We start from the raw sequence: 25,432 nt of genomic DNA, 5'->3' as shown, positions 1-25,432 counted from the left end.
CCCATGCTCTCCCAGGATGCTTGGATGGTGACATTGGACTTGAAGGAAGCCTATTTACACATTCCCATCAGACAGGAATGCAGAAAATACCTCAGATTCAAGACAGGTTCGAGACACTTTCAATTCTCTGTACTGCCCTTTGGCTTATCTACTGCGCCCAGAGTCTTTACCAAGTGTCTGGCTCCAGTAGTAGCTTATTGCAGACTCCAAGGAATTCAGATTTACCCCTACCTGGACGACTGCCTTATTCAGGCAGACAGCAAAGATCTTTTACTTCAACATCTGCAGTTTGTTCAGCGTCTTCTCCTACTACTGGGATTTTCAGTGAACACAAAAAAGTCACATTTGATCCCTTCTCAACAAATTATCTTTTTGGGGGCTCTTCTAAACAGAAGCTTACAAAGGGCCTTCCTTACTCCAGAAAAACAAGTACAGCTGGCATCAATTTTCAAGACCTTGGCTACTTTAACTCAGCTCACTGCAAGGAAATTCCTGCAGGCTTTGGGCTACATGGCTTCTTGCATCCTGTTGATTCCAAATGCAAGGCTTCATATGAGAAAACTTCAATGGTACCTAAAGAGTGTCTGGTCTCAGCATTACCATAGCCTGGAAACAATGATACCTCTGATTCCCTGCCTCCAAAAAGAGTTCCTTTGGTGGTCCAGGGCTTGTGCTTTAAACGAAGGGAATCCCTTTCGTCTACCTCTTCCTGCTCAGATCATAACCACAGACGCCTCAGATTATGCTTGGGGAGCTCATTACCTAAACAGTTGCCAGCAGGGGTATTGGACAAAGAAGCATCTACCCTGGCACATTAACTTGAAGGAAATGTTGGCAGTCCAAAATGCTCTTCTAGCCTTCCAGAATCTTTTGCAACCAGGACATCTTCTGATTTGCACAGACAATACCACAGTCATGTGGTATATAAACAAGCTGGGAGGTTCTCACTCATACCCCCTTTGCAGATTAGCCATGAGTTTATGGGACACAGCTCTAAATCTGAACCTGCATCTTCAAGCTCAGTTCATTCCAGGAAAACAGAATCTCTTAGCAGACAGCCTAAACAGAAATCTTTTGGATCCTCACGAATGGATGCTAGACCCCAACTTATTCAGCAGGATTACGGCAGTTTGGGGTTGTCCTCAGATCTGTTTGCATCCCATCTCAATCATCAGCTGCCTCTCTTTTGCACCAGGTCCTTCCACAAAACAATACTTTTGAGCACTCAGATACTGGTCAGATATTCACGTTTAAAGTTGATGCCACATGTAATACAGCTAACTTGGTATACTTAGCTAGGTGCCAAGAATGCCAAGCTTTCTATGTCGGTAAGACCAATAGGGCATTTAAAATTAGGATTAGAGAACACTTATTTGCCTTTAGGATTGGACATAGTAACAATGCATTGGCTAAGCATGTAGGCCAATATGGTAACCAACACAGCTTTACTTTTATGGCTATAGATAGTGTCCTGACAATATTAAGACAAGGGAATATTCGTAACGCTACTGAGAGAGTAGAAGTTAATTGGATGATTCGTCTTAGAGCAGACAAAGGCAGTGGCCTTAATGAACGAGCTTCCATTCGACTAGTGTTAAGAGCCAGACGCCTTAAATAAGCGCTATTTACAATATTAACAACCCGTATATCTATGTTTAGTTAGGTTTTAGTGTAAATATATAATGATAGACTTTTATAAATGCCTTTAAAGTATTTTAAAGATATTTGTTATAAATGTACGTAATTTGTCAATTGCTGACTTTTTTAACTTGTGTCCTTGACGATTAGCAACTTCTACTAGTTTTGTGAATATTGTTTTGTATGATTAGCATACTTATAATGTTTTTGATAGTTTTATACATGAATGGTATATGTAGAATAACACAGTTTAATGCATCTATAGTACATACTGGAAACATTTTAATTAAATATTTTATTTATTGAGCTTTATGCAACAGTTATATGCTGTAGTAATTATTATTATTTAGATATGCTTTTCTAGCAACAAACATTATATATTAGTATGTTTTAGTAAGTATTGAATGATGTGCACCTAGTAAATTCTTTATAGACATGAATTTACTCTATCTAATATAGAAATGTTATGACATTGAACCTTCCTTAATGAAACTTTCAATAATCTGGTTTGTATCACTTTAAAGTTTTATAAGATGAGACACATGACTACTATAAAAGGAGCAGACTGATTTTTTGAATGTTAACGGTCTGAGGAAGCAAATGTGAAAGCGCTTACCAACAACAATTTTATTAAATAAATTCTTTTGCTTTTACATCTAAGCTTGGTTCTTGGAAAACATCCCAGTTGCAGATACAGGCACTTTATGAATGGATTATTGAGAAGCCTTGGTTACCTCTCTGCCTTTATATTTGGCTTATTCTAAGAACTGAGTCAGCATGGTGATAGAGAAAAGAGTCTCTGCCGATAGTGATGACTCTAAATGGGGATACAGAGAATAGGGAAGAGGAGCTGGAATTTACTTGAGAAAACTGGCAAATGGACCAAAGTATTGGGAGCAAGTAATTACATAGGGAAGGTGTTGGAATGGGAAGCGGCCAAAAATTTATTTGGAGTGCAGGCTAGAGACTGCCTTCCCTATCAAGGACTGATATCAGAGTATAAGAAACAAAAAGAAATAGGTGGGGGTCCTAAGTGAAAGAGTTTTTATTTGAATTTAGAACAGAAGCTGCCAGTAAAAAAAGGATAATTAGTAGGGCATATAAAATATTGCATGATAACTATAGGAATCAATTAGAGGAGGAGGTTAGAAAGGATTGGGAAGAGAGATTAGATAAGATAAGCAATTCACAAATAAACAATGGGGGATGTGTGTATGGCCCCCAAATATGCAAAAAGGTCTATAAGATTTAGGATTTTTGTTTGGAAGTGTTTGCGTAGGTATTTTTATACCCCAAGTATACTATAAAGGATTTCTTCCTCAGGTGGCTTGCAAATGATGGAGGTGTGTTGGGGAAGAAAAAGGTAATTGGGAATATACTTTTTTGGGAGTGTAGTAGTTTGGCAGACGTTAAAACTTCCCAACAGGGTAATCTAACAGAAATACTGGATGAGTAAATTAGTGTATCTAAGGCAATGATTTTTTTGTGCTATGATACAGAATCGGAATTTTCTAGACATAGTAATGCTTTGCTGAGTTTAATTCTGGTGGCTGCCAAAAAAAGCAATTACTAGAAAATGGAAATCGAAGTCTAAACCAGCTGTACTAGAAGTAGTGGATATAGTAACAGAGATAAAAGATATGGAAGTAGGATTTTTAGAAAGGGTAGGAATAAATTATGTGGGAAAAAATGGGAATTGTGGGAATAATACATTTATTTATTTTACATTTGTTTACAGGGATAGTCAGTCTGGGTGCAAGCCTGTTTTCAGTGGAGGCCCAGGGGGAAAAGTTCCAGGAATACAATTTACATAGGCATTGATATAACAAGACAAGTACAAATATACATTGGCATCACTGGCATCTCCTTAATATCAGAGGATCAAGTAACAGTATATATTGACATATATAATATTATAAGCATTGTTTACAGAGTATTGAGTTTTTAATAACATAGTAGGCATTTGAGAGTAGGTTTAGCTTTCTTAATCAGGTTAGTGTAGCTTGAGAAAGAAGAAAGGGGGGTTTGAAGAGGGAGAGATGTCTGGTATATTAGTAGGGGTTCACAGATGGCTACTGTTCTTGGGGGGGACATGCGGGTTGGGGAACATGCAGAATAATGTTTTGGAGGAGGAATGAGGTTTAAGGAAAGGCTGGAATTGAATGAGCTCTGTAATGTTTGACTGACAATGACTGAATACATGATAAATAAAGTATAACATCTGGAACTGAAAATATGGCAATATGGTTTGCTTATATACATTTATGATTGACTTTGTCATAAGCAATAATTTAATAAAGTTGTTTCTTGTTTAAAAAAAGACTCTCCCAAGAGAACAGAAAATCCCATCCTAAGACCGTCCTCAGCATTTTCTACCAGGTCCTTTAGATCCTTCAGGAATGCCTCCTATGTTGACTTGGACCTGTCTGTTGCAGACATTTCCCAAAATCTAATTGGAGATGGGGATCATTGCTATTTAGTCAGCTATGAAGCCAGCCTGACCGATGCACTTTTCTCCACGCAGGTTAATTCACCTGTCTTTGCTTTGGATCCGGTTCTCCTGCATCTGCTTGGTCTTCCAGATCCTGTGGCCTAGTATCTGTTAGCCCATGTATCATCTGCTCCCAGGAATTTGGATTGGACTCTGTATCAGTTTGGATCCATTTAGATCTGATGTCAGAGTCATGGAGCTGAGGGATTGGGTGGACGGCTCAATAGATTTTATCGGAGTTGTCCACCTTTGAGATTTTGGCTTTGCACCACTCCTTGGTACCATCTGTTCAAATGAATCTGAGGATTTGCCTCAGGTTGTTTTCTCTCTCCCCATTTAGGGAGTTGTATCTGACCTTAGGAGCTCTTTCTTTGGATTCCACTGAATTCAGAGTGGCATTCCGGGCATATGGGAGAATCATTTCACCCGGTAAAGCAAAACCACTGGAACCACCGACCACAGGTCCACCCCCATGAGGCCCGCCCTTTGGTTTATTCTCTCAACAGGCATTTCCTGTGCAGAATCATTCCAGTAACCTGAAATCCACTGCACACTTCAGCAGACTCAGGTGCATCATCCCCTGAGCCACCGATTAAAAAAAAAAAAAGTTGTGTAAAAGGAAGCTCATCAACTATCCCCAAATGAGTCTGTTACATCAGGTATTGACTCATGGGATGTAGAGGCATCCCCATAATCACTTCCCGAGGACATTTCCTATGGAGAGATACTGGAGCTCCTGAAACATAGGGGATCCTGTCCAAATGAACCTCCCTCTCTGTTCAAAGCATTTCTTGTTGAGTCATACAGAATGACTCCGTCCACTTCCTGTATGGTCCCACTAACTGAAAAGATGGTGGACTTGACAATCAAGAAATCATGGCAGGAGCCATCTACCTATTACTCCATTCAAGGAAGCCTGAAAAGATCCTTAAAACCCCCCAAGGCAAACCCTTTTGATCAAAGAGCCCGCCAGTAGACCCTATCATTAGCATGGCAGCCACTTAAAAAAAAGAGTTGTTGGAGGACTCTTCCTTTCTCCATCCATGCAATAAGGAGTACCTGGCTATGGATGGACTAGAGAAATGGGCATATACATCTGGCTGCGTTGCAGTATGAGCCATGAGCTACTCTGCTTGTATGACCATATTCCAGAGGGATTTAATGCAACAAGCCATATCCACTCTGAAGAACCCTATCACTCTAGAGTCGTAGAAACAACTTATAACTACTCTCTCGAGGATGTCAAATATCCCTAATCTATGTGTACATGTACTTCATAACACTCCGGATGAATCAGTCAGAGTAGCTGGCCCTGGCATAGCCATTAAGCAGTATGCCTAGTTCCGATTATGTGATTTTGTGGACAACTTTAAAGCATTCTTTACTAAGGCACCCTTCAGAGGTACCACCTTGTTTGGTACATCAGTTAAAGAACGTGTGCAGAAGAGGAACAGGACAGCAAAACACTCTTTGTGGTAAGAGTGAAATTAGTCATCTCGGCACACATTTTCTAGGAACCAGAAAAGGACTCTATCGTTCTGCTTTAGGAAATCTCAACATCAGTATGATTCCTCTTCTGACAAAGGTGACCACGGAAAAGGCAGCCATTTTAACTGATGCAGGCCGAGACTGAGGTGGTGTACACCACCAGAAATTCTAAGGGCCATTCTTGGACAGGCAACCTCAAAATCCCTGAAGGTTTGCCTGACTGTTCTGCTTTGGAGGTAGTTAGGGGATGCAGTGCTCTGTATTCTCAGTGCAAGTTCACCTCCACTGGAGACAGATGGATAAGAAAGATAATATCCAGAAGCTGTCAGATTCCATTTTTGCAGCATCATCCAACCCCTCAGTTCCCTCTGCCCAATGTCCCAGCCAATCAGGCAAAGGTTACTGAATGAGAGGTTTTCTCTTTGTTGCAGGAAAGAGTCATGCAGGAGGTGCTACTAGACCAGCATGAGTTAAGATTGTTGCTTGTGCTTCTTTTTGGTTCTGAAAAAAGATAAACAGCCTCCATCCAGTTCTGCACTTGAGCCTCCTGAACAATTACATCAGAAATACACAATTCAGAAGGTTCATGGAGTAGTCTATTCTCCCATGTCTTCAGAAGAATAAATGGATGTGCTCTATAGATTTCCAAGATGTTTACCTTCATAAAAAAATACAGGAGTAGTACAGGGGTTTTCTGCGCTTTAGATTAGCAGCCAGTCATTTTCAAATCAGGGCTCACCAATTTGATTTTGCCACAGTCTCCAGGGTGTTCACCAAATGCATGGCAGTGGTAGCAGCTTGTCTAGAATTACAGGGATTCAAGATTTTCCCATAGCTGGATGATTGGCTAATGGCTGCCACTTACAGAGACTGTCTTTTTCAAGTGAAGGATTATTTACTACATCTTTGTGCAGTATATGGCAGCAAAATAAATGTACCCAAGTCCAATCTGGAACCCAGTCAATGACTAGTGTTTCTGAGTTGCCATTTGAACACTGTAGTTACTCAGATTATTCTGCCACAGGACAGAATCCCTTTGTTAAAGATAGCAGTTCAAAGTTTATTTGAGACTGATTGCCCTCAAGCAAGGATGGTTTTAAGAGCATTGGGGTTATGCGTGGCAGCTATTTTTATGGTTCATTTTGCCCAGATGCTCCAAACTCAATAGTCACAGAAACACAATTTGCTGTCCCTTCTCATCAGAATTACTCAGTCATGCATGACTCATATGAAATTGATGCAGGTCTTTATAGCTTCCCTCTCTGGAGGCAATGATAGCCATAGATGCATCCTCCTTTGGGTAGTGAGAAGGGTGCATTACTAGCTGAGAATAGTCCAAGATTCTTGGTCAGAACTAGAGGCTTGTCTTCACAACCTCATACTAGAGATGAGGGCAGTTCTGCTGATGTTGTAATAAATTCAGAACTGGCTTCATCTAGGAGTGATAAACAACCAGACAGACAACATGACAGTTGCTTGGTTCATCAACAAGTAGATGGGAGCCAGATCTTGCCCAGTCTACTGAGAAGCCATGAGGATATGGTAATGGGTGATGGCCTCTCGCTGCTTTTTCATTAAAACACACATCCATGGGAGGTTTACTGATCTAACAGACAGATTGAACAGGAGTCTCCTCATTCCTTATGAATGGTCCTTAAATCCAGTTATAGCAAGGAAAAATTTCCATCTCTGAGCAAATCATGCTGCGATCTGTTCATGACGCCTCACAAACCCAAGTGCAGCAATTCTTTTGCCATCCTTCCTCATCAGGAGCTGACCCCTAGGGGCACTCTGTCCAGTCACTGGCTTTGGAAGCTACTCTTTGCTTATCCCCCACCCCACTCATATCAAAATTCATACAGAAAGCCATTTAATGCAAGGCTGCAGTCATTCTCATTGCCCTAGTTTGGCCAAGACAGATCTTTCCTCCCCTAAAACAGTATGCAAAGGAACTCCCTTGGTTTACTAGACCCAGTGTGGGAGCTGATTTCTTATCCAGACCTTCCCAAGCTGAAGCTCACTGCTTGGCCTCTCCAGTTCCACTTTTGGCATGGGAATCATCCCTTCCTTCTGCATGTTGCATATTATTATGGCCTTTCAAAAGGCTTCTATGTGTAAGGTGTATCATAGCAAATGGAAGAGGTTTATTATATGAGCTGAATCCCACAACATAGAGCCCCTCTTAGCTCCAGTGGCTGATGTGCTGAAGTTCTCCATGTTTAAAGTAGGATCTAGTTTTTCTGCTATTAAGGTTGATGGCTATTTCTTCATTCCACACTAAGTTTCAGAATGCTTTCTCAGCTTCTCATTGATTATGTAAAGCATTTCACAAAATAACATTTCATTTAAGACCTCCTGTTAAAGACCAACTTCATTGTGGAAGCCTTGTCCAGACTTCCATTTGAACCTGCTGCTAATGCAGAACTAAATTATTTATCTTGGAAAACAATATTGTTGGTGGTTATGTTAGCCATAAGGGTTTCTGAACTCCGTGCATTGTCTTCTTTTTTTTTTCTGTACGTCATTTTTGATAAGGATAGTTACCCTTAAAACCAGTTTTTCTGCATAAACCTATATACTTGCCAGTATTTTTCCTAAATTACCAAAACAAAGGAGAGTACATTCTACACACTTTGGATGTACACAGCTTCATTTCTATTTGTGTAGGACTATTTCTTTTAAAAAAGGATTAGCAACTATTTGTGTCCTTTGCACATAACAAGCGGGGTAGGAAAGTTTCCAAAGTTTCTCTTTCCAGATGGCTGGCTGATTGTATTACATTTATCTACTCTTCCCAAAACAGACCATTACCCACTACGCCAAAGACATATTCAACCAGAGCAATTGATACTTCAACTGCCTTTTTTAGGATGTTACCGGTGGATGAAATTTGTCAGGCTGCCACTTTGTCTTCAACCCACGTTTGTCAAGAACTGTAAGCTGGATTGCACGCCCAGAGGTAGGGCTTCCTTTGGGGCTTCTATCCTGAGAGGTCTCCTGTCATGAGGCCATCCAGGGTTCAAGTAGCTTGAAGACTCTTACGAATATATCGGATTGGACAGTCTAAATGAGTAGGATACGAAAGTTATGTACTAACTGTAACAATAGATACTTTCATTCAAAACCATCCAGTATGACAGTCTGCCCTCTTTCCCCCGCCTACATATTGGCCTAAGTTTTTTCTCTTAATAAAGGCACCGCAGATTGCTGAATTATGGGTGCCATTGTCAGTTTGAGCTAGCTAAGGAAGAACCGGTCATTTTGGGTAAAAATCTAGGGAGGGCTCGAGGCTGGAGCACCGAGCCGAGCTGTGGCTAGATGACCAATATGTTGTATTGGATAGACTGGAATGAAAGGATCTGTTATTATGCTAAGTATGCAACTTTCACTTGTTAAAGTTTGCATGAAAACAGAGTTAGACATTGACACAGTTGATAATAGTATTAGGAGAAATGAGCATTCAAGGAGCTATAACAAAAGTTTATTTTAACAGTACCCAATAACTGTCAGTACGCTGATTACAATTTCTTAACACATATATATATATATATATATATATATATTTGTTATGGCAGCAAACATTGAAAAACAAAAATCCCAAACATAAAAAAATATTGATAATGCTTGTTTGCCAGATACTGTGCCTAATTTGTTTCTACACGTCTTTCACATTACCTTGGTTTAAGGCTTCAGCAACTGGTTTTAGTAACTACATTACACACATGATGTGAAAGGAAGTTGTCACCTTTCTTCTATATTTATGTGTCTATGACAATAATTCTGATATTATTGGTTATGGCTTGAAACGGTCAGTAAACCAGTACACATACCGAGTTTAATTAATTAACAAATAAATACACAAATACTGCATTCTGATACCACATTTGCTATATTTGTGTTTCTTATAGATGAAGTTATAACATAGTAAAGAATCATTTGTCTTGCTGTTTGATCAGTGTTCAACTGATATGTATTGTGTTTCTGCCATGTGTCCCAAATCATTGCCGAAAATATTCCTTGTACCAGTCCACTTACATAGTTAACAAATGTAAAATAAAATATGTTAGAACATGCTGACTTAATTCTGAGTTTTTTTTTGTTTACTGAGCGAGAAGATGGATTTGTTTTTTTAGACCTTTGAAAAGTATTAAGGAGTATTTTGATAGGATTCTTTTTACTTGTTCAGGCCCTCACGCTAATCTGCTTACTTCCATATTGTAGTAGTCTTTTACCATTTGAATGATGTTAGCGGCTATCCACATCTTAGTGGGTTCTTTTGAAGAGTCAGTGAGACTGCTGCAAGTAAGCTTTGTGTTAGTTAAAACTTTAACAATATTTTACATGTTGTGGGCAGTATTGATATTATAATTAATAAGACCATCTTGTTACACACTGTTCATTCAGACTGGTCTTGCAGTATATCTTTAAATACATTTTATGGCACTAATGTGCTTTATTTAATAAACAACTTTCATTTATGCTTTGTGCACTTTTTACTGCTGGTTTTATAATGCATTTTATTTACTACCTTTCTGATCAAACAAGATGCTGCCTTGGAGTGATCCAAAAATGTCTTGAGTTTCTGAATGATAACAGAGCAGTAGTGGTGCTGTGGTGGGGATGGAAATCATATTGGGTAGGTGAGAGGAAATTATTGTTGAGCAGATAATGGAGGATTTGAGTGTACACTCAAGAATGGAAAGAACGGAAAAGCCACTTAAGATCTGTCTTACCGTTCTGTTCAGAAGTGCATTTTGATCATTCTTAGCTTATGAAAAGAACATTCACATCCAGCAGATGTGATAGGAATAATAAGTGCCATGAGAAATAACTTAATAATTCAAAGTTAAGTAATTTAAGAGAACTTATTTTGCTTATGTACCCATCAGGATTTGTTTCCAGAAGTTTGCAGCATGTAATTCTACTAACCACTCATATCTGAGCCACAGTAGAGTGCAAATGGAAGGATTTTGTAATTTTGCAAGAAAGTATCCCTTCCAAGAGTTAGTGCTTCAACTGATTTTAATACGTCTCGGTTCTCATTATCAAATCAAATAACTTTTAGTGATCCTTGTCAAGAGCTGGCAAAAAAGATGATTTTGGAATTATCTTTGGTTTGTAGAAAAGAATACTGTCCTGATTTTTGTGATCTGATCCTACTGTGTATCAGGTTTTCTTCTGATGAGCCCTCTGAAGAAGTTGAAACCAACTATTACCTAGATTATCCATACTGCAGATTTAGGCTCACCATCATGTCTTGCTTCATATAAAATTCGTCTTACAAGTTTTTTATAAGTTAAATAACACATGATGGATCAATAACTGAAATCTGCAATGATTTTGCAATAGTATATTTTGTAAGGATTATCTTAAACATAGTAAGATTAATAGCAAATGTACTCTTAACTGCGTTTAGAAGTGTCTTAGACTTTCTCTGCAAGAATCATTGGCTGTTTCTTTTTATAGTGTTGCAGGGTCTACGGAATGGATGGCTGGGATGGTTTTATGCACCTTTGTTATATGCAGTAAACTGGCAGATCCACATAGAGACAGATAAACGCTTCATTTCTTCTAGCACTTTTCCAAGCATCATGTTTTTTCCCACTTGTATAAAATAGGCATGCACAGCTAAGCCACTAATGAAATTATATAAATTTTGTAGTAATGACAAAATAACAGGCATTTGAACATTATTGATACTGTCCACAATGTCAAGGTTTAGCGTATGGGCTTAGTAATGTATATAGATAGGTGTTGTAACTTTTTCACAAAACTTGGATTGAACTGCAGCTGCATCTCTGCTCACAACACTGGCACCATTATAGCACTGCCATAAATGTGTGTTTCTGTTTTTATCATTATTGTTTTTTTTGTTAGAGACTCTGCATCTAGGCCTTGTGAGCTTACAAAGCGTAGGAGCTCTTCACATATTTCCCTTTTTATACATAATGTATAATTGAGACAGCTGCTCCAATTTTGAAATCTTCCTTAACCCATCCACTTTGATTGAAAATACCCCACCTAATGCAATTTCTGTTCAGTAATTTGTTGTCTTACTAATCTTGCCATAGTATTAAATCTTTCATGTGCACCTGACAGTTTGCCTTTAACTCTGTCATCACATTTTGCTATCATTTGTCTTGAGAGATGCTCTAGTTTGACAATTTTTCATGTCCTCTGTGTCCTGTGTACAATGCACTATTTTTTAGGTAACCTTGTAATATCATCTACTGTGTTGAGTTTCTCTTACAGGTTTACAGCATCTCCGCCCTTCTCTTGTAAACACGTAGAAATCACACTGTGCTTATAACATGCTTTATGGATTTTCATACCCACTGTGCAGACTGTTTTTTCTAGTTGTAGAAGCCATGTTTGAAAACCACATTGATACTTTTGTTTTGTGTAAGTGAATATGTCAGCATGGAAACCGATAGACTGCATCTTCAGACTAAGTACTGAGTCCATAAAAACTTCTGTACCATTTGGAATTAAAAAAGGGAGTGGCTTAAAGTTTGATTGTGTAGGCTTACTCTGTTTTGGCCTATATATGTTGCGTTAGGAGGCCCTTTGCAGTACTTCACCTCTAAGTATCTTAATGTTCTGAGTTCTACCAGTATCATTCAACTGGTTCACTGTTAGATTCTGCAGTGTCATTGCTGTCATCATCACTATGTTCCCATGCTAGCATGGTAGTTATTTCTGATTTAGCAGTGGTTTCTAAACTATACTTATGCAACATTTGAGAAAGGAGTGCATTCATCTTTCACTTCACCAGTGCTTTATTTATTTATTTATTTATTTATTTATTTATTTATTTATTTATGTGTGTGTGTATGTATTTATTTTTTGGGAAGAATCCTTGGATATCCATACCTGCAATGTTAGAAGCTATGGTTTCTTTAGTAAAAGTAAAATGTGTTATGTATGATACCTTTGAAAACTTGCTATCTTGGGAGGCAGGCATGCTTGACTGTCATTTGCTGTTTCCTCAGTGTTAGTACTTTGTACTAAATTATATTTCAGCATAGGTTTAGGTACATCTTTTTTGAAAGTTGGCTTTCAAAGATTTGATAAAACCTGGCTTGTTCACAGAAAATTCAGTCTCTACTGCACATGACTTTGTGAGATTTTTAAGTATATGAAAAATAGAGGCTTAGCTCAGCAGCACCTCAGTCTGTGAGTGCATGCACACAGACACACAAACCTAACAAGTACTATTGCAGAAAATCTGAAGAGTACAATCACCAAAATCTAAACTGTACATTAAAATGCCATAAGTTGAACTTCGTGCATGCAGCATATTATGTGGATGTTCTACTGCCAGCAGTGATTCAAACATACAGTCATTGTACCATGATAGTGGAAATAGTCATTAATATAATACCTGGGGTTAAAATGTCATCACCTTAAACAATATGGGTGTTTGTACTGTTAGTATTGATGAAAATAGAATGTAAAGCTTTGATCCACTGTTTGGCCTAATAAAATAAACATTAAATGTTAGTTCCATGAATATAAAGAAATGTCCAAGTGATTCATTGCATAATGTTAGGGTGTATTGTCATGAAATGCATCCATTAAAGAATATAGAAGAGCCCTTAGTTGACATCACCAACAGAAATTCTAAATTTATTTGGACCATGGTTTGAATAAAAAGTTAACAAAGCTTTTTATTAAAAAAACATAGCCCAAATAAATAGAAAATAATCGGGACAAGATGCATGGTGGCAGTTAAGTTGTGTGCTGCAATATGCTGTTAACCAGATACCTGAAAAACATCAATAAAAATTGTACAGTCCTTGCCGAATTCTTCCTGGTCACAGTCACCAGTTGTTATTCTAGACCATCATCTAAAGTATCAGCCAGACATCTCTCAAATCATTCACATGTATACCTCTCTTGTTAACTTGATATAATGACAAGTCTGTTTGTTATGATGGCAAAAAATAGGCAGTCCAGAAAGCCATTTAAGGCTACTTTTATTACCAAAGAATACAGGTCCACATGTCTAAAGTCACTTGAAATTTTATTTTAAGCATCAAATAAAACTATGCTGTATTTACTTACAGCATGAATAAGCATGTACCTATATGTAGATGTGTATAAATTGTGGACATTTGTATATATTGACCACAGTAATGTATTTAAACTAGACAAAAGTAGTAAATTGAAAAATAACCAAAGAAAAAGCAATACCTGTTATCAGTGCATAAGTACATACAAGATAAAATACTTTTTAACTGGTAGACAGAAGTTGCAATTGAATGTATGTACTAGTATGCCATCTCTGAAAATGAAAATAGCAGTAGAATATCTGAGTGACTAGACTTTCATAATCAGTGACTAGTCAAAACACAGGCCTGCATACCCATCTCTCTAGTCTTCTACTACAACCTTAACAGAACAGGTGTTTAAGGCTTTATGATTTATACTTGTACTCCTTCCATGTGCATTTATTAGAGGACTGTAGACAACAGGGCAAAATCTATTTAGAAGAGAATGCTTGAGGACTACAAACACCAAACTAAAAGAACAACACAGTATAAAATTCAGACATTGAATAAAAAGATAAGAAATTTAAGAGATGAAAATTTTTGCTTCACCAGAAATGCCAAACAAATGAATGGCTTCACTCCTAGTAAAGGAAGTGTATGCATTGATCTACCTAAAATTTCTAACAGCCATGGGGCCAGTTTTTTAAAGTAATTTGTGTTGTGCAGTGAAATGTACTATATTTAAAAATGCACATTTATTGTGTTTATATTCTCTTAATTATCATTTTTCTTAGATTGCCTGGTTAGCTAAATGGATTTTTAAGATTTTTAAATGCATTTTCAGCAGTAAACAACATGCAGAGTCTAAGGCTGGGGAGGGATCCATTCTAGACACTGCCATCAGTTCCAAATATTGTGGTTATATCCTTGAAAATCGGTGACTACATAGATGATGCATGGTGTTTTTTTTTTCACCTTGAATATTGTAAGTGTTCCTTAGCTATTTGCATTACTATCTTCTAAACTGAAATTTAAAACAAAAGCTACATGCTCCACAGTAGGGGCATAGTCAAAAGTGCAGAATTGGGGAGTTTGGGCGCAGTCAAGGGGCCAGCATAATGAGGCATGACAGACCACTGCAGTCTGTCATGGGAATGAGAAAGTAAGGCATTAATTACACTGTCAAAAACAAACAGCTTGTAATCAAATTTTCAACAGGACATCCATGGTCCACCACCATCCAAAATATGACAGTTTCAGCAGCTCAGATCCAGAATGTGATATGCAAAAATGATACTGAATAGTTTGACAAAAACATAACTAAAATGACATGCCCTGATACTTTGATACCAAAGAGTTACACAGTCTTAGAATCATTCAACAATGATAATTTCTGCTGTGTGCTTTCAGATACAGTCTACCTCACCACCCCACTCACAAAGATGGCCACTGTAGTACCCCTAATGTTACATTGGATTAAAAATGAAAGAATAAATGGCCACAGTAATACGGGTCAACTAGGTGCTGTCACACATATGCACAGCATGCCTTTTTACTCTTTGTTGTACCACTCTGATGATATTTTTGGATGAAAGAGAAAGGAAAATGACCAAGTAATATATTTCAATTTGCTGCTGTTGTCAGTCATGTACACATTGCATGCCTCCTCACCCATACCCTCAAAACATAGCCACAACCTTCTCTGTACACATCTAATGTTTGTTTATGAAGAAAGCGAAAGAGGTAATGAACAGAATAATATATTTCATCTTGCTGCTGATCATTACCTCTGCACAATCCATCTTGTCTTTCCATGTACTTTCACACAGCCTGCCTTCTAAAGCCATCCCCAGCAAAAAAGATAGCCACCTTCTGTTCTGTTTATCTTTGTGATGTTAGATTGGATTGAAAGTCAAAGAACAAATGGTGACAGTAATAGATTTCATTATGTTGCTTATTACATTGGCAGTCCATGTAGTGAGCATTCAACAGTGATCTTGACTCCCTGTGCTTTCACGCAGCCTGCTTTCCCCTTGCAGAAGATAGCCACTTTCTGTTTTGTGTATTCCAGTAATGTTGCATCAAGATTACAATGTAAAATCAAATGCCACAGTGATATGACATTTTGTTTCTGTCAGACTTATTGTGCACATATCATGCCTCCTCATTCATACCTCAAAGATAACCAACTTCTTTGTAACTCTCTGAAAAAAAGATTTTAAATTTGTTCCCTGATCTAGAAAACAAAAAATGTAAAAGCAAACCTTCTCCACCAAGAAAATAAGTCAGGAACTACTTAACACCAAATAAGGCATAGGTTAATTTCTTCACTCCTGTGTGTTCTCTGGAATGGTACAGTACTGCACAACATACCTAACCCCACCAGCAAGCCAAGCAATAAAAGCCCAAAAGCCTTTTTTTATTTTTAGTGTTTTAGTAGTTTAGGTTCTAATCTTTATTACACCATGTACCCCACTATGGTCTCTCAATTCTCAAAGCTGTACTCTTACAACCTTTAATTTTTGATGCATAAACAATATTTATATTCTTATAGGGTAATGCTCCTATGCAAGCGTAGTCCACTTCACTCTGTTATTGCCATAAGACATATGAATAGGACTGCAGCTTCTAAACTGTACTGCACGAGATGTATCCATATCTTAATCATTCAATTCATGATATGTTACAGGGGATGAATCTTCCTAAATCTTACTTAATAATATTGAGACAGTTAAAGGATCTTTCTACTAATTACTTCAAAGACTTCAGAATCGAGGAGGAAACTTTAACTAATTGTTCAAATTTATGGTTAACTCTTAGACAAGATACCAAATTTATAACTTCTACAAGTGAACTGATAAAAGAGTTGAAATATCAAAATCAAATACTCTTGTCAAAATATTGGAAAGAAAATATACCATTGATAGAAGACAGTAAAATATTAAAAGCAATTAATTTAACAATAAAATCAGTTTCTCTCCAAAAATTAATATTTACACAATTGATGATATTTAATAATGCCTACTATACACGCCTTAGCTTGTATAAATTTAACTCGAAAAACTCGCCCAAATGTCCATACTGTAAAGATCAAACGGCGGACCTCTTGCACATGTTCTGGAGCTGTAAATGTATATACAAACTTTGGAATTCCTTAAAAATTCAACTACAAAAAATGGGTTATCAACATTCTACACTTTCTTGGGAATTCATGATTCTACATATCCCTCCTAATAATTTGGATAGAACCCAAATGATTATACTTATAAATATTTTCTTATTAATGAAACTTTATATAGCTACAAATTGGTTGACTCCATCTCAAACTTCATGGGAAAACTTTAAAAGTTTAGCTATAAAACATATTCTAGCACACAAACTTTTAATTAAGGATAATAAAAGAAATATTAATAATCCGAAAGTATGGGAACAAATTTTCAATATTATATTAGCTTAATGTACCGAATTCAGTTCAACCCCAGGACATGCATACTTAATTTGAAAGTTGGTAGTAACAATCCATGTTAATGATATTAGATCTTTTGATTCTCGTTATTAGATGTTCCTTTCTCTTCTTTATTGATTTTGTTTAACTGTTGGAAGCATTCATGTAAATAGTGTACATAGTTTGTAGTATGGGTGTTAGTAGCTTAATTTGTGTATTATTTGTTTGTTTTTTTTTCATTGTATGAACAATTGGTAAAATAATAAAGATTTATTATTGAAAAAAAAAAAGATTGCAACAGAAAGGTAAAATTCACACACCAGAGGAGTATATGGGTAGTTTGTGATTTGCAGCTAACTGAGACTAAAATAAACCAAGGACACTCCCAGACCACACAATTTCACAGCCTGAGCATGTACCATTTTAATTTCTCCAAATCTTTTGGGTTTCTAATACCATGACAGGAATGGATCCCATTCCTAAGTCAAAGTACGATTAAAGTTCATGAAATTAGTATTGTTTCACTCTTTGATGTCAGCCAAAAGTGCTGTTTGCAGCACCTGCAGTGTGCCCAGTAATGACTCCTCCTGTAATTCGTATGGAGTTACTTGTATTGGTAGCATATCTAAATATGATTGTAGACTCTTTTATGTAAGACCCATTGCTCCTACTACTATTGGAACTATCTAGGTATCTTTCTTCCACATTGTTCTCATTTCTGCTTACAAATCCTGATATTTTATAACTTCGTGTCTCTCTGTGTACAGGACAGTGTACACTGCATGTGGTGATTTCAATGCTACTTTTGTCTTCTTTTCTTGGACCACTGTATCCGGTTTTCTTGCATCTGTCTTTTGAACTGTTGGTATTGGGTGATCCCATGTGATGTAGACTTCATCATTTTCTATGATGCTTTGTGGCTCATGTTTCCATTGTTTTTCGGCCACTTCAGTACCATAATGTTTGCACAATCCACAGTGCAGCAGTCTTGCCACATCATTATGCTTTCAGTGTACAGTCCTTCTGCCATAAGTATGTCACAGCCAGCATGTTCAATGGACTTTATGAACCAGCATGTACGTAGACCACTGTCTTGGGCAGCCAATATTAACCTTTCATCTCTTGGTTTGAATTTACCTCTCCTTAGCCATTCCTGCCTTTGTTCCTGATTAATGTGAGGTTCTTCCAGAAGTTTTCTATATTTGCATCTACATTTATGCATTTTCTGCATTTCTTGCCTTTTCATCTGGTCCTTCACTTAATATTATTTCTTTTGTTTTTTGGCTGCCTGATTTTTATCTACTTCTAGTTTAATTTCCATTCCTGCTTGACACCAATATGCTTCTGCTAAGTTAAGCAGAGAAGTCATCTTAGTTTTATTCTCCTCATGTTTCAAAACTTTCACTACATTTGGGTCTCATGAGTTCAGCAGATATTTGTGGAGTCCCACGATTGCAGATCTGTGCATATAATCAGTTTCAAGGAGGCCCATCCCTTCTTCGGAATGGAGAATATATAATCTTGGTATGCACTGATTTTTATAGATCATTTGGTGAGCATGAAGCATTCTTCTTGTTTTAATATCTAATCTATCCAACACATTTTGGGGTCAATCAATTACTCCAAAACTGTAAGTTAGTACAGGAAGAGCAAGTTGGTTTATAACTTGGATTTTGTTCCTAGATGTCAGCGCTGTTTTCAGTATTAATTTAAGTCTTCTAAAGTACTCCTTACTAAGTTTTACTTGTATTTGTTCATGTTTTATTGCTGATCCTTCATCATTTCCCAAGTATGTATACACTTCCTCTTGCACAAGTTCTTTTATATCATATTCTTGTCCCAAACTGATGTTTTCCTGGTGCTGCAGTTTTCCTGCTTTAAAGGTTGCTTTATCAAGGCCAAATGACATTCTAATATATGAAAAAGTTTTGACAACCTGTAGCTGTGCTTTCAGTTCCTCATATGATGAGTTATACAGTTTTAAATCATCGACAAAGAGAACATAATAAGTCTTTAGACTGTTGTTTTCTAGGAGCCAAATTGTAGCCATGGCCTAAGCTGTTAAGTACACAGCTTAATGGGTTAAGGGCAAGGCAGAATAGCAACATTGACAGAGTCACCCTGGAATATCCCCCTTTGAATTTTTATCCTTGGGATAATAATTTGTCCTTTATCATGGCTTAATTGCAAAGTGGTCTGCCATTGTTTCATGTTCACTGTGATGTAGTCAATAAGTGTAGGGTATATCTTGCACATTTTTAAGCGCTCTTTTATCCATGAATGTGGGATACCATAAAATGCTTTTTTGTAGTCAGTCCATGACATACTTAGATTCTTCCCCTTTTTACAGTTCTCCACTATGACTTTATTTAACAACAAATGATCCTTTGTTCTATATGAATTTCTTTTATTGACCTTTTGTTCTGACATAATTGAGTTTTCTTCTAAATGACTATAACCTCTGTCAGCATCAATTCCTGAGTATAGTGTATACGTCGTCGGAAGGCAAGTTATTGGTCTATAATTTTTGTGGTAGCTTGCAGGTTCACTCTTAAGTAGAAGCATTGTTTTATCTGTGGTTAGCCAGGTTGGTGTCTGTTTGGGGTGCGCATATAAATAGTTCTTACTCATGGCTAAATCTTCGTGCAAAGATGTTAGTATTTTTAACCAAAAATTAGGTACTGCATCTGGGCCTAGGGTTTTCCAGTTAGAGGCTTTTCTTAACTTTGTTTCAATCTCTCTAGCTGTTACTTCATCCTATTTCATATCCTGTACCTTTAAACGTCTTATTCTTTCTTTTACTTCTTTTATCTATTTAGCATCTTTGTTATGTTCCACTGGATCTTCATAGATACTTCTCCAAAATGCATGTATTTCTTTATTTTTGGCGGTATTTCAGTTCCTTTTACCTTGTTTCCCAATTCTCTATAAAACTTTTTTGGGCCATCGATAAATTGCTTATTTTGTACTTTTTCTTTATATTTATCTGTGTATCTTCTAAGTTTTTCAGCCTGTGCTGAAATTTTTAGTTTATTTGCAGTAGTGCATGACAGAGCTTGTTCTGTTGTAATACTGTGCAATGCTTTTATCACATCTATCTCTTAGTGTTTTTGTTGTTCTATTCCCTCCTCTATAGTCTTCTAACAGTGATACTTCTTGTCTTAATTGCTTTATAGTTTTCTCTATTCAATACTTCCATTATGGTATTCGATTTCTCCCCTTCCTTACCCTCACTACTGTGTGTTCTTGTGTTAAAACTTTATCAGTTATTAATTTAGCTGCACAGTAATATAGCCTGTTTATTTCTGTTATATTGCATGGATCTCTATGGACAGTCCTAATTACCGTGTTCATTTATTTTATCAGACTTTTGGGGTTTTATTGACCTTCTGAAGGCTATTTCTTTTGTTGATCTTAATATATCTGTCTATTAAGTCAAGCATTTCGTCTCTTAAGTCATTTTCTTCCAAACTGATGGCATATCCCTTGTTTTCCATTTCCTGCAGGCATTCTATACAAAATTTTATAGCATCTTCCTGTGGCACCTTCTCTTTAGTTTCATCCTGTGCCATCTGTTGCTCTGTCACATGGGAACTCACTGGCCTATCACTCTTCAGCATTGACTGCATCAGAGTTTCCAAAGTTTCCTGTTCCTCCCCTTGCTGTCTAGCTTCAAGTGAATGTTTATACTGGTTTCCTGTGGAAGGCTTCAAATGTCTTGATATGGCACTTGACCAATTGCTTCCTGTTCCACTGGTTTCCCCTTAATTTGGATATCTATTGCTCTATGTTTTGATGGGATCCGTACTATTTATCGAACAACTGTTTCACCGAAAGTGAAATGGCCAAGCACACTTTTGCTAAAGTGCATTTCACAGAAAAAGCACTTTCGTGACAGTGTGCTAAAAAAAGATAAAAATGTGAGGAAATGGCTGTTGCTGAGATTGTAGCACAGTGGGGATAAGGGAATATTCCCTTTTTCCCACTTTAGTGCGATCTTGGAGTGAGAATATAAACGTAAGGGGGTGGGAGGGCGCGGCCCCCTGTGTAAACATGATTACTGTGTTTTTTATTTTTAATTTTTTTATTTATTTTTTTTTTGCGCACTTTAGTGAAAGTGCTTTTTCAGTGAAAAGCACTTTCTCTAAAGTGCATTTGGTTGTTTATGTTTCGTGTAATCTTGATTTTTGTGCAGTAGTCCTAGCTCTGTTTTGATATGTGATCCTGTGTTGGCGTCCTGCAGACTACAAGAGCAGCAGAAAGGAGAAAGATTGTAAGTGCCTCCATTTTGATTTTTTTCTGATTATGTTGCTTTCTGCACTTAATTTAAATATTTTTTTTTCATTTAACTGCATTTATTTTAACTGTATTTGCTTTAATATTGCTACATACTTAACTGTGCTAGCTTGCACTGCATTTAAAATATATTACTGGTGCCAGAAAGTCTGCTCTTCACTTTTTCCCTTAGATCTAGCTAGATCTCTTCTCTCTTGCACTTTAACTTATTTACCTAGCAAGTTCATCAGGTTTTTTGTAGCAATTATTGTAGCACACATAAGTGCCATCAGCACTAGACGTGCTATAAGGAATCAGCTCCAGTACTTAGTAATGATGACCATCCCTCCTGAATGTCTAAAGGTCAGATGTGAAGATGTTCTATCTCACCTTCATTCTCACTAATGGGTTCACTCCAACTCAGCCAGATACAAAAGCTCGAGGTCTTCAAACAGCTCATGGCCTACTCCCTATCCCATGATGCAGTAGTGCTTCCCTGAGATCTTGTTTGCTGCTACAACAGATTTGGAGTTCCTCGACAGTTCTAGCCACTCTTGTCAAAATATCTTTGTATTTTTCTACAATTCTTGCTTGGTATTGATAGATAGTATAAAACTTAGGATTTTTCTATACTCTTTTGGTGTTTTGCTAGTCATACTTAGAATTAGAGTGCTTTTCTCTGTATTTGTGGCCGCTTCTCTTCTAGGCCTACTTATAACAACTCTCTTAGAGGTTGTTTAGTTTAAAGAAACTTTCCTCCCTATCCCTTTTTTCTGTCTGCTTTAGAGTAGCAAGCCTGTTTTTTTTATTAGGGCAGTAGTAGTTCATTTTTTCTATTAGACTTAAATTTGTAAGTTTAATTCAGCCCTGTTGTTAGGGTTGTATTATATATCTTTGAATATAGCATTGTGTGCTTCTCATAGTTAGTGTACGGTAGTTTCTTGTAGTTTAGAGTAAGAGCCCTGTTTTTATTGGGGCTATTATTATATATATATATATATATATATATATATATATATATATATATATATATATAATTGTGTGTTGATATTGTGTGCCCTTATAGTTACATAGAGTGTGCATTGTTGTGTTACATATTATATAGTTAGAGCCCTACACTTTTTTTCTTTGGGGCTATTGTTTTATATATATATATATATATATATAAGTGCTTTACCATGTCTCAAGAGAAGTCTAAATCTGGTTTCAAGAAACCAAAGGGGCATTTAAGTTGAGATTAATGGAACATGCTAGGGACATTGTTAATAAGAAAGAGGAAAGCTCTGTGGCTATGCATTTTAAAAAATTCCATGATAGGAAAAATGAGGGTCTACAAGGTACTGTTTTGGAAAAAAATAAGTTTGCCCTGCTTTGATACTTGTAACATAAAGCATTACTTGCTTTCTAAGGAAACTATTTACATTTTAAAATTTGGTACTCTGTACCCTCATGGGTTACATGAAGAATTTAATTGGAGGGTGCTAACCTAATTGTTTTTATTGCTTAATTAGTTTGTGACTGCTATATATGTACTGTGCATTTTGTAAGTTCTTTACTCCTTGAAGGCTTAGGCCGAGACGTCAGAGGAATAAAGTGTTTCTGTATTTTGTGGATTACTTTGTGGTTTTCTTTGCTGCTTTTTGCTACTGTGTTGCTACATCTGGTTTCAAGAAATGTCTGTCACAGATGGGCAAACAGACTGTGTTTATTGCCTAGGTGAGCTTCACCTTCAAGAAAATTGTGCATCTGTGACTCATTTAGTTCTCTTGTTCGCCAGGAATGCGGGAGTAAATTAATTGCGAAAGGTGAACAAAAATCTTCTTTTCAGGAAGCCTTGGATAAGGACAAACCTGCTAAGTCATCAAAAACTTTATCTTCCAGCTCATCCTTGGAGTCAGAGCCATAAAAGGGCTCATCGATATCCATATCTAGCCAGACTACCACCTCTGCTCCAATGCCTATGGAACCGGAGGTGGTGGTTGTTAGTAGGAGCCAGTTCCCAGTATTGGATCTGGTATCTCCTACTCTAAAATCTCCAATTTTACAGTCAGAGGCCTCTTCTATAGCTTCCCTGTTCTCAAGATTATCGGATAAAGATGTGGATTGAGTGGTGCAGAGGCTTTTGCAGTCACAGTCGCTAGCAAATATTCTGTCAAGATCGACCCTTGGGGCTTCGGAACCGACCAAGACCCAGCCCATTTCTTCTGTTCCTCCTCCGATTAGACCCGATGTTTTGAAGCCGGAGTATTTGGAACCGATGATTGTGGAACCGCCAGACCCGACACCCCTGGGGCTTTCAGTTCCAACTACTCTGACTTCTTCTGTACCTACCTTAGAGTCCAGTTGCCGACACTCACCAGTCGGGTCCGGAGAGGATAGTCATACCGATCTTTTGGTGCCTACTCTGCCTCTTGGGGCTTAGGCTCGGGCGAGTTCTGCACCTACCTCGGGTTCGGAGCCCACAGCTTCGGTGCCGCAGAGACTGCCTGCTTCTATGGATCCAGATGTCTCTTCGGATCAGAGCCAGGGGACCTTCGATGCTATGAGGAGATTGTTGTCCCCTTGTGCACCCACGTCATTGGTACCAGCAATCTCCTCCCCTAAAGCTCCTGTGTCTGCATCTGCTTTACTGATCCCTCAAAAGCATAGAGATCTAGAGTCTCAGTTCCCCCCATCGGGTGAGCCCTGCTCTTCCGGAACCTGCCCGGAAGTTCCCACTGAGGAGGTTCCCAGGAAGAGGATTTGTAAGAGGGAAGCATCTGGATTCCCCACAGGATTTCATCACGTCAGATACTGACTTAGATGAGTCAGAAGAGTCCCCACGGTCCCCCCTCTGAAGATATCTCTTTTGGTGATATCTTAGAAATACTGAAACAGAGGGGTGGCTGGAAGTCCCTTAACCGTACTGATGATGAGTCAGTACGCCTGAAGGCTTTCGGGTCTCAACCCTCCACCTCTTGGGTGACTCCACCCTTTGATGAGGTGATAGACCTCCTCTCTCGAAAGGCATGGGAGTTCCTGGATACCATGGAACCAGTCCCATGGAAGCCTAACAAATTTATCACGTCACCCCAAGACAAGACTTACCTTACCAAAGGAGTACCCATTGATGCCATGGTGGTGATGGCAGCCACCAAAAAGGAGTTATCGGAGACCTCCACATCTGTTCATCCTCCTAATAGGGATTCTAGGATAATGGACACATACAGAAAGCGCATGTTTAGATGTTCATCGTGTTTCACTGTTGCAGTCATGACTGTAGGGTTCTCCCCTGCCGGCAGGCAGTCCTCGGTCGGCCAGAATCCCAAAGTCTGGGTCCAGCGTCGGCTGCTCAGCCATGCTCTCTGACATCAGAGCGCCAGGGGTACAAAGCTGACAGCCGACGCCATGTTCTCCAGTCTTTCTTGCCGTGCGGTGATAGCAGTTCGCATTTGCCGGTCGGCTGACTCCTGACAATTTTTTCTAAACGTACTTCAGTCCGAAGACGACTTCTCCTACTCAAAGCTAAGTACCCCGTTGGGAAAACATTTTTCTTGCTCCAGTCCGATGTCAGAAAAAGTTAATTATTGTATTTCTTGTGGGAAGCAAATACCTCATAAGGATTTTCATTCTTACTGTATTCCTTGCTTAGGCCCTGACCACGACGTAGCTAGTTGTCGGTTTTGTGCTAGATTCAATCAGCATACGATTAAACGAAGGTACGATTTTGCATTTCATTACTTCAGTAGGCGTTTTAATTGCAAAATGTCGTCGGATTTGGTTCCGGCTACAGGAGTTCACAAATGACGCAAGGATAAAGACAGGCCTCCGAGGTCCAAATTGGACGATATTGTACAAGCAGAGCCAGCTTCAGGTTTGGCCATCGTCAGTGAGGCGCTTTTGCAGCCCCTGTCGTCGGCCATTTCGGAACCGATGGCCGAAACAGACTCCCACGAGGAGCCAACTAGGCCTTTGAATATTTCTGTTGCAGGACTTTCGGACAACGCTCCTTCGGATGGGTCCGGAGCCGCTGTGCAGGTACCGGCTTCCGAAGGGGTTTTCAGGCCTACTCATCTTCTAATAAAGGCAAAGCCAAAGACAAAGGCAAACCTACAGCCCAGG

General features: G+C 38.1%; 1 protein-coding gene across 1 annotated transcript in view; it reads left to right on the top strand.

Annotated features, from left to right (window-relative positions):
- The window catches only part of SPAG1 (sperm associated antigen 1), a 3,545,022-nt gene that overhangs the window by 2,602,748 nt on the left and 916,842 nt on the right, over nt 1-25,432 (top strand). The gene's annotated exons all lie outside the window — the stretch shown is intronic.

Source organism: Protopterus annectens, chromosome 6.part0 (genome assembly GCF_019279795.1).
Source record: "Protopterus annectens isolate FY-2018-M chromosome 6.part0, PAN1.0, whole genome shotgun sequence".
In the NCBI taxonomy this organism is placed as follows: Eukaryota; Metazoa; Chordata; order Ceratodontiformes; family Protopteridae; genus Protopterus; species Protopterus annectens.
This window is presented reverse-complemented; position numbering and strand designations above follow the sequence as displayed.